This window comes from Pteropus vampyrus, unplaced genomic scaffold (assembly GCF_000151845.1).
Source record: "Pteropus vampyrus isolate Shadow unplaced genomic scaffold, Pvam_2.0 Scaffold101, whole genome shotgun sequence".
Classification (NCBI taxonomy): Eukaryota; Metazoa; Chordata; class Mammalia; order Chiroptera; family Pteropodidae; genus Pteropus; species Pteropus vampyrus.
Genome location: NW_011888882.1, coordinates 1,653,566 through 1,665,420, shown reverse-complemented (window position 1 = coordinate 1,665,420; position 11,855 = coordinate 1,653,566). Strand labels below are relative to the sequence as shown.

The window sequence follows — 11,855 nt, the reverse complement described above, 5'->3', positions numbered from 1 at the left end:
AAAAAGAATAGTGAACACACTAATACAAGTACAAATTTAAAAATGGCATGTTCATATAATCGGCAATGAGCATTGTTTTTTTTTTTTAAATACAGAATCTAAATGATCTGATAAAATATTTTCACAGAGTGTAAATAAATCTTTTTATGGTTAGAAAGTGTATTTTTCTTGCTTTAATCATTTTTCCCACTTTTCCCTTGAGATTTTATTCACTTATTTTTAAAATACCTCTTTCTAGCTTTGATAGATGATTAGATAAAGACATGATACATATATACAATGGAGTAATAATACTCAGCTATAAGAAGAGATGAAACTGCCATTTGTGACAACATGGATGGATCTTGAGAAAATCATGCTAAGTGAAATAAGTCAACAGAAAAAGTTGACTTATTCCCACGTGTTGTCACTCATATGTGGGATATAAATATAAAGCAACAAACAAACATGACAAACAGAGATTTATACACAATGCAATGTATATATGACATACTATGAACAGTGGACTAGAGATTATCAGAGGCAAGGTGGAAAGAGAGAAGGTAGATAAGGGTAAAAGGGGTCATATATGTGGTGACAGAAAGAAATTTAACTATGAGTGGTAAATACACAATGCAATATATATATGACATACTATTGAATTGTACACTTGAAACTCATTGCATTTTGTTGATCGTTGTCATCCCAATAATTTTTAATAAACAAAGATGTGTTACATATATACAATGGAATATTAGTCGTAAAAAGATGAAATGCTGCCATTTGCAACAACATAAATGGATCCTGAGATTATCATGCTAATTAAAATAAGTCAGACAGAAAAAGTTGAGAACCATACGATTTCACTTATATGTGGAATATAAAACTGAAAGCACCAAATGAACCAAACAACAAAAACTCATGCACACAGACAACACTTTAGTGGTTATCAGAAGGAAGTGGGGGAGGAGGGTGGTAGATAAGGGTAAAGGGGTCAAATACATGGTGACGGAAGAAACTTTGACTTTAGGTAGAGAACACACAATATATATGACATATTATTGAATTGTACACTTGAAACCTATATAATTTTATTAACCAATGCACCCTAATAAATTTAATTTTTAAAAAAAGGGATGCACTCAGTGATTTTACTTACCTCTGAGTTTGCCACTTTACTAAGCTCCAAAACAATTAAAAGAAATCATGACAAGAAGGGTAATTTTAGGACAAGTATAATACATGGTTTGGTTCACCTTCCTCATATAAATAAAAACACTGCTTTTAACAACACAGTGCACTGAAGTTAAACACTTTAAAAATGTATCCAAAGATTTACATAATTAAATTTAAAGGATAGCGTTTACTTGCTCTGAAAGCTTAAAATAAATAGAATAAGGTAATAAGTTACCTTAAAGACTGTTTTTCAAATTTCAGTCTCTTTGGAAATGCAGCATGGTCTTGGATCGATCATTTTCTCCAAAAAGGGGAGTATTACAGAATTATTGCAAAGTTTTTTTAGTGACTAAATATCATAGAAATGTTTTCCAAAAGCATCCAAATGCAGTTTTTTATCATCTCTTTTTGATAAAATCTAATTCGTATTTAATTAACTCTTAAGAAAATCTGAATATTCCAAATATGTCTTTCTGTAAAATTCACCAAAAGTACTTCAGGATATATTCATGTTCACCGTGTTACAGTGTCTGACCGCTGAAAATAATGGAGATATTGTGTGAGGCACTATACTCCAGTTGAATTATCAAATGTAATATCCTACCATATGTGCAATCAAACGGGAAGGTACATCTAGGCTCTAGAAGCTAATAACCATTGCCTCACTCTGCTTTTAACTTTAAATATTACTTCCATGCATTATTTGCTTTACTGATGTTGGCTATTATTGACTTGAAGAACAGCATTTTTTTCCTCCACTGCTTTCATTCTGTAATCAGGAAAACCAAATGCAGTCTTCTCTCTTTTTTTTTAATCTAAATGTTATCATTATGAAAACAACAGCAATGAAATTGTGTATGTTTAAAACATTCGCATTTTGTAAAAAAAATTTGAATCACTAATATTAAAGATGTAATATAAAAAATAATATTCCATAGGTGGTTCAATTCTTTACATATTAATATAATGCATTAAAGTTATAAAATGCACTGCAAGAGTTTCATAGTAATTTAAACCAAAAATAAGATAAATATTTTTAAAGACTTATGAAGCATACTATGAAATTAAATGATGAAGCACCATCATGAATCTTTGACTTTGCACATATTCCATAGCCATCCTTTAAGGAGCAAAGTCCAGCATCATCCCTATATCTACGCAGAGAAGAGGAAGGATAAAAATGACAGATGGACCAAGTTTAATATTCTATGCATTTGCAACTGAAAACCTGGCTTTCTTTTTAAACTATTCAAGCTTCACTCTCAGAGTTCATTATATCATCCTGACTTTTCAACTAAACTACCAATCATATTAATGCCAAACGCTATCTTAGTCTATTATGAAAATTTTGTTCCCCCTAATTGTCACTGGGTCTTACTTGATTAAGGACAGCATAGTGAATGTCCATTCCCCCACAGTTCATATTTCATAACATAAAAACACTCTGGAATTCCTTACATTGCCTTAAGTATGAATAAATATTAGAATAACAAGACTTCTGTTTTGGGAGAATGCGTAGGTCTTAAAATGTTTTCCTTTTTCAGGATAACTTCTTTCATAACTTGCCACAGGATTCCTTTTAAATGTCTAGGTTCATTAGTATCACGATGAGTCTTTAGATGTAATCTAATAAAATGATTTTTTCAACCAAAGCTCTTTAACCTATTTTATTAAATTTCCTTTCCTGTTAATGCAGAAGTTCAGTAATAATTAGGACTGTGATGGATTAATGATTGATAATTTTTCAAGTTAATATTGTCAAGCTGCAGTCAGAGACGTGCATTATTGCTATTCATCCCCGCTCCCTGGAATATTGAACGAAAGCAAACTTGCTTTCCTTCCCTCTGTTTAATGGGATGGAAGGTATTGACCTGGCCCTGCAGTCTGCTCACTTCTGTGATTGATGTATTTCCACTTAAATAGTGTGGACTCTTTTTTGCAGGTTGTATTAGCAGTGAGAATAGATTTAAAGGAAACCCGATGTATCATTAATCCTTGAGCTCATATTTTAGATTATGTGAACCTAACAAAAATCACTGTAATAGAGAGAAATAATATTTGTTTACCTAGTAAAAGTCTACACTCAAAATTAATTTTAAATAGGTTAATATTTTTTTAAATGGCTGTCCATCATTTTGTTTTAAAAATTTTACTCTACCATATTTCAGACATCTATGAATAATCTGTGGAAATTAAAGATTTTAAACATACATATTAACCAAATTTTAAGAATCTCCATTTTATCACAGTTTGGATTTTGTCTTGTAAGAAACAGGGAACCATAAATATTTTAAGTGTGGCAGGTGTACTACTAACTCTGTTTTTTAAATTATGATGCTGCTTGCTCTGTGCATGACGGATTGTAATATAAGAGACTCTGAAGGTAGGAAGACCAGCTTGGAGGCGATTACAGTGTTCCAGATGAGAGGTGGAGCATGGTGCTGAAAAATGGTGAGATGTTGAACTACACCAGAGGCTGAGGAACAGAGAAGGAATTGGATGAAAGAGAGTTTGGATGCTAGAAATAGTACTTAGAAACAAAATGATTATGTGCCCCTGAGTTTATGTGGATGGATCAGGGGCAGGGGTTGGCAGGAAAAACCTTGAGGAGGGAAAGGAAGATGTTAAGGATGACTCTGATCAGACTATTTGGGGCAGGTAAAGGACTGATGCTATCCGACAGTGATCACACCAAACATTACCAATGTCTAGCTGTTCTTTTAAGAAAGGTGATGTGTGGGATTTTTGTTTGTTTTGTTTGTTTCCTACATGTAAACACAAGTGCATAAAATAAATCAACATTTATGGAGTACAACTTTGTGCTAGGAACTGTGCAGATCTGAAAATACAAAGTTGTTTATGGCACGTTTTTGTCCCTAAATAAAGCCCATACTACAATCAAAGACATAAATATCCTGAAAAAAATCTCAAAATAACTGCTCTATAAATTATATAGAGAGAGTTTTTAAAAGAAAAGAAAAGAAAGCTACTTAACATCAATGAGTATCAGAAAAATTTAAGGTATAAAGTAAAAGTGCTTCATTTTTTTTTAAGTCTCGCCGCCTCTCACCACTATCATTAATATTTGGCTTATATATTTCCAGAAATTTCCCTGCCTTAGTTGATTCTTAAAAAAAAGAAGAAGAAATTATGAGGCTAAGCAGTAACAATACACCCAGAAATTTTTTTAACTCACTCCATCCAAACTAGTCGTTTTGTTTAGGACCTGTTTGCATAAGACTGTGTTATTAACCTCTTCTAGAGAGTAGAAACTTAACATTTTTATTTCATAAAATTATTGAACTGCAATATTTTCCATGATCCCTAATCATGTCTTAGGTATTGGCAATATATTTGATTTTATTACTAGTATATTCTGCCAAACCAAAACCCAGTATGAGTACCAAAGTCTCTAGGTTATCTATTTGTGGACCTTTATCATTCAGGTTAATGCATCAATGCATTATAATAGAAGGCAGCACCAAATCCTCCACCTTGAACAATATAAACTGTATAAATTTTTCTGCACAATTTAATCTTAAGGAATGTTTGCCTTCCCCATAGCACTTTTCAGCAGAAAACACTACCTATTTGCAGCTTAACACACTTCAATAATTTAAAACAACTAAATTATGCAAATAAATTTTTTAAAAGATTAATTTTTTAATATGAAGAAAAAAGGATGTTTCGAACTCTAATACTTTATATATTTTACAATGAACATTTTTTCTTATATAAGTACAGATATCATCAAAAGTGATTCATAAAACAGATTCTAGTTTTGTGCAAGCCTCGAAATATTTACACAGCTACTAAATGCATAAGGTTAACCTTTTTAAAGAGCTGATCTCCAAATACTGCTAAGCGTTTGCAACCTTCAGTTGTAATACTTAATCTGAAGAAATCCATGGGACTCTGCAAAAGAAATATCAAGAATATTGATTCTCATTCTTTCTTGTGCATTCCCATGTCTATTCCTATTAACATTTGGAAAATAACTGTTTCCAATAAAGATTACAAAAGACAAAAAGAGTTTCCAAAAAAATGTTTATAAGAGATAAAAATCATAAATAACCATGGGCAGAAATATTCTAAATTATTACAGCCCATTCAATATCTTATATACCAAAAAATGTAAAAAATCTTCATGTATAACTTGTTCTATTCTGTTGTGCCATGTTTTTCTTTCATTAAAATTTATTTCTTGATCTCCTAGAAATATTAATATATTGTGAAGGGGAAAATATTGCATCTTGTTGGAAGGTTCAAATTTAAGCACACACCTGAAATAAATTCCATAAGAAGCTATGGGATTAATGATAAAAACTCTTTAAGGTTTAATCAGAAGGGATTTGAAACAGATTGCATATTAAAGTCTTACCATTCTAACATTCTAGTAGTTTTGGCTGTCCTGCTATACATTTTTAAATGTTTCATTTATTAGGTTTGCCTTTTAATTTTATTTTAAACCTAGTAGAACTAAAGTAGAGAAATTCTATTTTTTAAAAGTAAAATGAAAGAAAAATAGATTGTAGATATCTCTAATTCAATAGCTTTTTTAAAAAAATTCATTAAATGCTTTCAACATTATCTCATGATTATAGCTAATTGTATTATTTTTCTTCTTCATTAAAAGCCTTCCACCTTAATTACGTGTTATTGACGTTTTTATTGAAAGAAATCATTGTTCTCTTGTTTCTAACACATTGTCTTTCACTTTCCTTTCAGACACTTTTATGACTGTAATAACTTTCCTATCGCAAATATTCTGATTCAATAACTTTATTAAATGAAAAGGATGGGTTTTTACTTATGAGAAGAGGCTCATCAACACAGGTCTACACAAACAGATATTAAAAAAATAACTATGCTGACAAAACTGTGTTATGGACAAGCAGACGTGTATGTAAAATTTTAAACGTAAACCAGAATCATGTTTTCCTCTAAGGTAAAATAATCACTGTTCCATAAACAGCAAAGAGGGGAGAATAGCAGCCTGCAGAAATGCAATTTGCATTCAGCATCTCATGTGTCTCTTAATGTGTCAAGCAATAAGGGACTTTGGACCAGTCAAAAACTATCACTTATAGTAATTTCTTTTTTTCAAATGTAATACTGAACATACAAAATTGGATATATATTTAAAATAAAGTTCTATGAATTTTGCAAATTTCATATGCTCATGTACCTTACATCTCTAGAAAGATATAGAACATCTCCATCAGACCAGAACGATCCCTCATAATAACTTTAAATGGCTTTAACTAATATATTTTTTAAAATTGTCAAATTTGACTTCTAAAAGAGACAATTATATGCTACATGCAAAAGATGGGTCTATATTATCTAAAAGTATGAGATCATCTAGTTGGCAAAGATACATCAGGTTAGTAAAACGAAAAATAGGACATCCAGTATTAATAGTCAACTTCAAACATCAGGTACTGGTCGCTAGTAGGTTGAGACCAGGAATGCTTCTAAACATCCTGCAATGCACAGGACAATTCCCAGCTCCCCCAGTAAAGAATCATCTGGCTCAAGATGTCAATAGTATCAAAGTTGAGAAGATTTTATCCATATCAAACTCCATACACCAATAAGAGAAAAAAAATACTGAGTCTTATTATATTTCTTAAGTATAATTGCTATTTAGAAAATATATAAATGATAGTATAATTGACAGTATCCTAATACCCAAAGCAAATTTCAATAACATAGTAAACTTTAGGATATATGCCATATTCTCTAAACAAAGTAGTTTCAAACTGAAAATGCAGTATCTTTTCTATAAACATTCTGTTAAGAATCAAAACGAAACTGTAAAACAATTAGCAAAAGTATTTTAAGAAAACTTTTCATATTATATGTCAGCAGAAAAAAAAAAAAAACTTAAATGTTTAAATGATAAACTATGAAGAAAAGTTAAGTACCAAATAAAGAAACTTGAAAAGGAATGAAAAATTAATACACCTAAAACAATTGAAAAAATGGAATTCCCAAAGATAAAAGTAAAAATTAATGATTTAGAAAACAGAAAAACAAAACCAAACTATGAATTCAAGAGTAGACTCTGGAAATGCAGAACCACACAAAATTAAAATAATGTATTTGCAAATCATTTTAGTCAGCTTGAGTGGTCATGACAAAATAATTTAAACAGGATGAATTATAAATAACAGAAATTTATTTCTTACTGTTTTGCAGGCTGGAATCACGGTCAGATTCTGGCAAGAGACCTCTTTCAGGTTGCAGGCTGCTGACTTCTAGTATCCTCACCTGGTGGAGAGCAGAGAGAGGAAACAAGGTCTCTTGTGACTCTTATAAGGGTACTAATCCCATTCACAAGGGCTCCACCCTCATGCGTCATCTAATCCTAATTACTTCTCAAAGGCCTCACCTCCTAAAACCCTCACATTGAAGGATAGGGCTTTAACATATGATTTGTGAGGGGCACGTTCAGTCCATAACACAAATAATGAAAAATTTCAAAAAAAAGACAATATGAGAATCATTTCTTTATCTCTGTGTAAATAGATATGGAAACTATATAGAATGATTGGTTTTCCATGTACATAGAGAAACTAATTTAACATTTATTCTTGATTTAATAAAAGTATTAATAAAATAGCATTATAATTAATAAAAAACAAGTAGCATTTCCATTAAATAAAAAAAAATAAAAGACAAGGATGCCAAATACAACAATATTGTTATGAAAGTTCTGAAGAAAAAGTGTTATGATTTGCAGAATTTCCAAATATTAACAGGTACATGGGAACTAAGAAACAATAGAAATGTTATTAAAAATAATAAGTTAACACTAAGATGGTTAATTGCAATAATGACAGAAAATTAACAATATTTTCATATTCAAAAATAGTAATAAAAAATACACTGGAAGAAAAGATCTTTTGAAAACAAACTTAAGAAAAATGCTTATAAATTTATCTGCACATTAAAAATTATTTTGAGATACATAGAGGACAATCAGTAAGTGGAAAAATAAACCACATTTTTAGGGTCAATATAGTAAAGATGACATTTTCCCCAATTAATCTGTAACTGTAATTTACTTGATTAAAGTAAAAATATGAGTAAATTTTATTTTTTATTTTCACATATACAATGTGAAAACCTGATTTCAATACATGTGGAAAAATCAACTTGCAAAAATAGTTTGTAAAAATGTCAGTAGGAGGAATAATCTCAATGTAAAATTATAAAGTAGCCAGGAGCTGTGTAGGCCTGGCAATGGCTCCATCGACTGTAATGGTGTAATAGATATAGATATTAAGAAATACTGGAAGGCTTGGGTAATTAAAATTTGGTAAAACTGTAGGAAGAGGACAATTTGGTGAAATTGAATAGTTACAAGTACATAACAATTTGTAAATGATAAAGAATGCATTTTAAAGCAATAAGAAAATGAGAAATTATTTAATGATACTGAGATAATGTGCTAATTGTAAAAAAGAAAATTTAAATGCCATGCCACATTTTACACCAAAGTAATTCTTAAATATTTAAATACAAAAAATAGGTGTTAATGTATGCAAAATATAACACCCAGAATCCATAAAAGAAGTACTTTAAAAATATTTTATGGCAAAAATCATCTAAATTCAAATTATAAAAGCCAAAAAATATTTTTTAAGACAAACAGAAAACAAAAGACTGATTTCCTATTACACAAAGAACAATCACTAAATAAATAATCCATAAATACAAAAGCAAATGGAAAATCTATAAAGATAATTTGGAGAGAGGGGAATCCTGTAAAAGACAAGCTTCTGAGTATATTAATTTTTTGTTCCTTTCCAACTTTCTTTATTTGATAATTAACTTTTCTTCATAGTTTATCATCTGTACATTTAAATTTTGGTTTATTCTGCTGATGTATAATATGAAAAGTTTTATTGTTTTCTTCTAGTAAAGGCATGTTTAACAGAATTTTATACAATCTTAACTATTAAAAAATACTAACTGCTAATAACGCAAATATTTCTAACAATATTAACTTTGAAATTTACTTTTAAAATTAAATAATAGTAAAAACTTTTTGAGATTTTGAGCAATAATGTTTTTTCACTTGAAAGATCTTCTCTTTCATACATACTTTAAGGAGTTCTACTACTTAATATTATAGAATCCCAGCTTTATATTATAACTAAACTCACCTCAGAAAATTTGCTGCATTTTATCAGTGCTTTAAGAGAAAAATTCAGTACTTTATTTGGAACACTAAGAGTCAGCTAAATTACAATTGAAGCTTTTTTTTTTCCACATCAAATTTCCATTTTATGGTGATATTGAATCTAATTTGCTTTAATTACATGATCTTCAGGAGCACCTTATTGTTGTGAGGAAAATCATTTCAGGACTGTTTTGAAATTATAAAGTAGCCAGGAGCTGTGTAGGCCTGGCAATGGCTCCATCGACTGTCTCTTAACATCATGGCAATGTAACATCTTGCAGTGATGGTCTCAAACATGATTACTGATTGAGGGGAAAAGAAAGTTTGCAGATAAAGTTTGGAAGATAAGGATTCTGTTTCCATTTTTTACCTTCAAATTATTTAAGCCAAAATCATTTTAATATGCTCAGTATTTTCAATAGGGGAAATGCCAATGCTTGTTGGATACTTGAATTTATGTTGATAACAAGAGGCATAACTGGTATTCAATCTTGAACCACTATGATTATGCCAATAATAGTAAATGAGTTGTGCCATAGTAAGAACACTGAAAATTACTTGCTAATAATAAATAATCAAATTTATTAATTTAAGTATCTATAATGCAAAAGAGCAGATAAAAATATGACATAAGAGAGTAAGCACAAATGTTGGAGCTCAGAAGAGGAAGATGCGACTTCCAGCAAAAGGAAACAAGGAGGGCTTTATGCAGGAGGCAGCTTGCCTTAGGGAGAGCCATTTTTCTATCACTACAGAAATCTATAGGTAGTTACTCAATTTCCATATTAACCGTGCTTCAAGATCAGTGTTTCATCCTGACATTCATCATGTCACTTTGTCGTTCAAGTACTTATACCTGGGTATGATATGGGGGTGGTATGGTACATCAGAAAAAGCATAGTATCAGGAGTGAGAAGTATTCTACCACTTCTAGCAAGCTAAGTAACTGTGAGGATTTCTGTTATCTCCTCTGAAAAGCGAGAAAAGAAAGAAGCTATAATAATACACTTTTATGCCATTGGTATTAGTATTTGTAGAAATTCTTATTCTCATTAGCAAGAATTCTTAACCTTAATCCTAACCCTTAACTTGATACACCTTATAATAGTCACTTGGCCAAGGTGAGTTAGCAAATACAAAATGGAGCTTAAGGCAAGTTTTCTGACTCCACTTCCAGCTATGATGCTCTATTGAATATAATTCATTCAAACCATGGAGTTTCTCTCAGTCAGAATATTTCAGAATGTGGCTCTATTTTATCTCTTTCATAATATAATATAATCGAAATAACTACAATTCACATTCTACTGGAAAGTAATGTTATTCTTTCTCTTCTAACCAGTCCAGTTCTTTTTTTTTTTTTTTTTTTTTACATTTTATTTAAGGGTCTTTATAGAAAAACATCTAGACTCCAGATCCAACTGCCAAGATGAGGCTGTAACCTGCTGTGGCTACTGGCTGGGGCGTGGCAGCAGCTCTTGGTCCCATCCTTCCATTTAGAGATGGGAGTAGTGGGCAATATATTATCTTTGGGTTCTACAATGCTCCTATGGTCAGGCAGAGGCTTCTTAGGCCAATCTTACCACTTATGTCCCAAAGATGCACGCTCTTCACTTTGATGCCCACCACACCCTGCTGGAGCAGCACAGGCCACACAAGCAATATCAACACAGTAGCTAACAGAGTCCCCATTACGGTTCATCAGACCATTGATGAACTTCATGGATTTAACCCTCTGTCCTCGGAATTTCTCAGATACCACGACCTTGTAGCCTTCCGTCGCACTCCCCATGATGAACCGTGGTACACCACAGCAGGCCTTGGGCACAGCAAGGTCTCCTAGGAGTTTGTAACACAGAAACTCTGCCTGGGCAATGAACACAAACTTCTCACGCTCACTTTTCAGCATAAAGCTCTACACGGTTCTCAGGGAAACCAAACCTCTTCTGAACCACCGTGTTCAATTCCCGGATCCTTCCACCCTTCTCACCAAGATCATTCTATGTCCTGGTGACTAAGATAATCATTTCTGCCCTGGTTGGTATGTAACTTGAGCCTCAACTCCAGAGTAGCCATCTTCAGTCAGCTCCCAAGTGAAAAACTTGTTCAGTTTAGTTTTGAAGATGCCATCAGCAGCAAGCCTCCTCTTCTTGGACATATGCAGCAAACTTTTTTTTTTAAAGAATACACTCTAATGATGAAAAGTATAATGTAGTAAATACAAAAAACAGTAAAATAGTCATTTATTATTATTTTCTAGTGTTCTATACTGTACATAATTGTACGTACTATACTTTTATAAGACGAAAAGCACAGTAGGTTCGTTCACACCAGCATCATCACAAACACATGAGTAATGCATTATACAACAATGTTAAGACAGCTACATAGTCACTAAGTGATATGAATTTTTCAGCTCCATTATAATCTTACAGGGCCATCTTTGTATATGTGGTTTATTGCTAACTAAAATTTTGTCATGCTGTGAATGATTTTAATAATCTTC

The 11,855-nt window shown here is 31.5% G+C and overlaps 1 pseudogene; it reads right to left on the bottom strand.

The window, feature by feature from the left end:
* Positions 1-10,885: 10,885 nt before the first annotated feature.
* Positions 10,886-11,509, bottom strand: LOC105295256 (annotated as a pseudogene).
* Between the last annotated feature and the right edge of the window lie 346 nt (positions 11,510-11,855).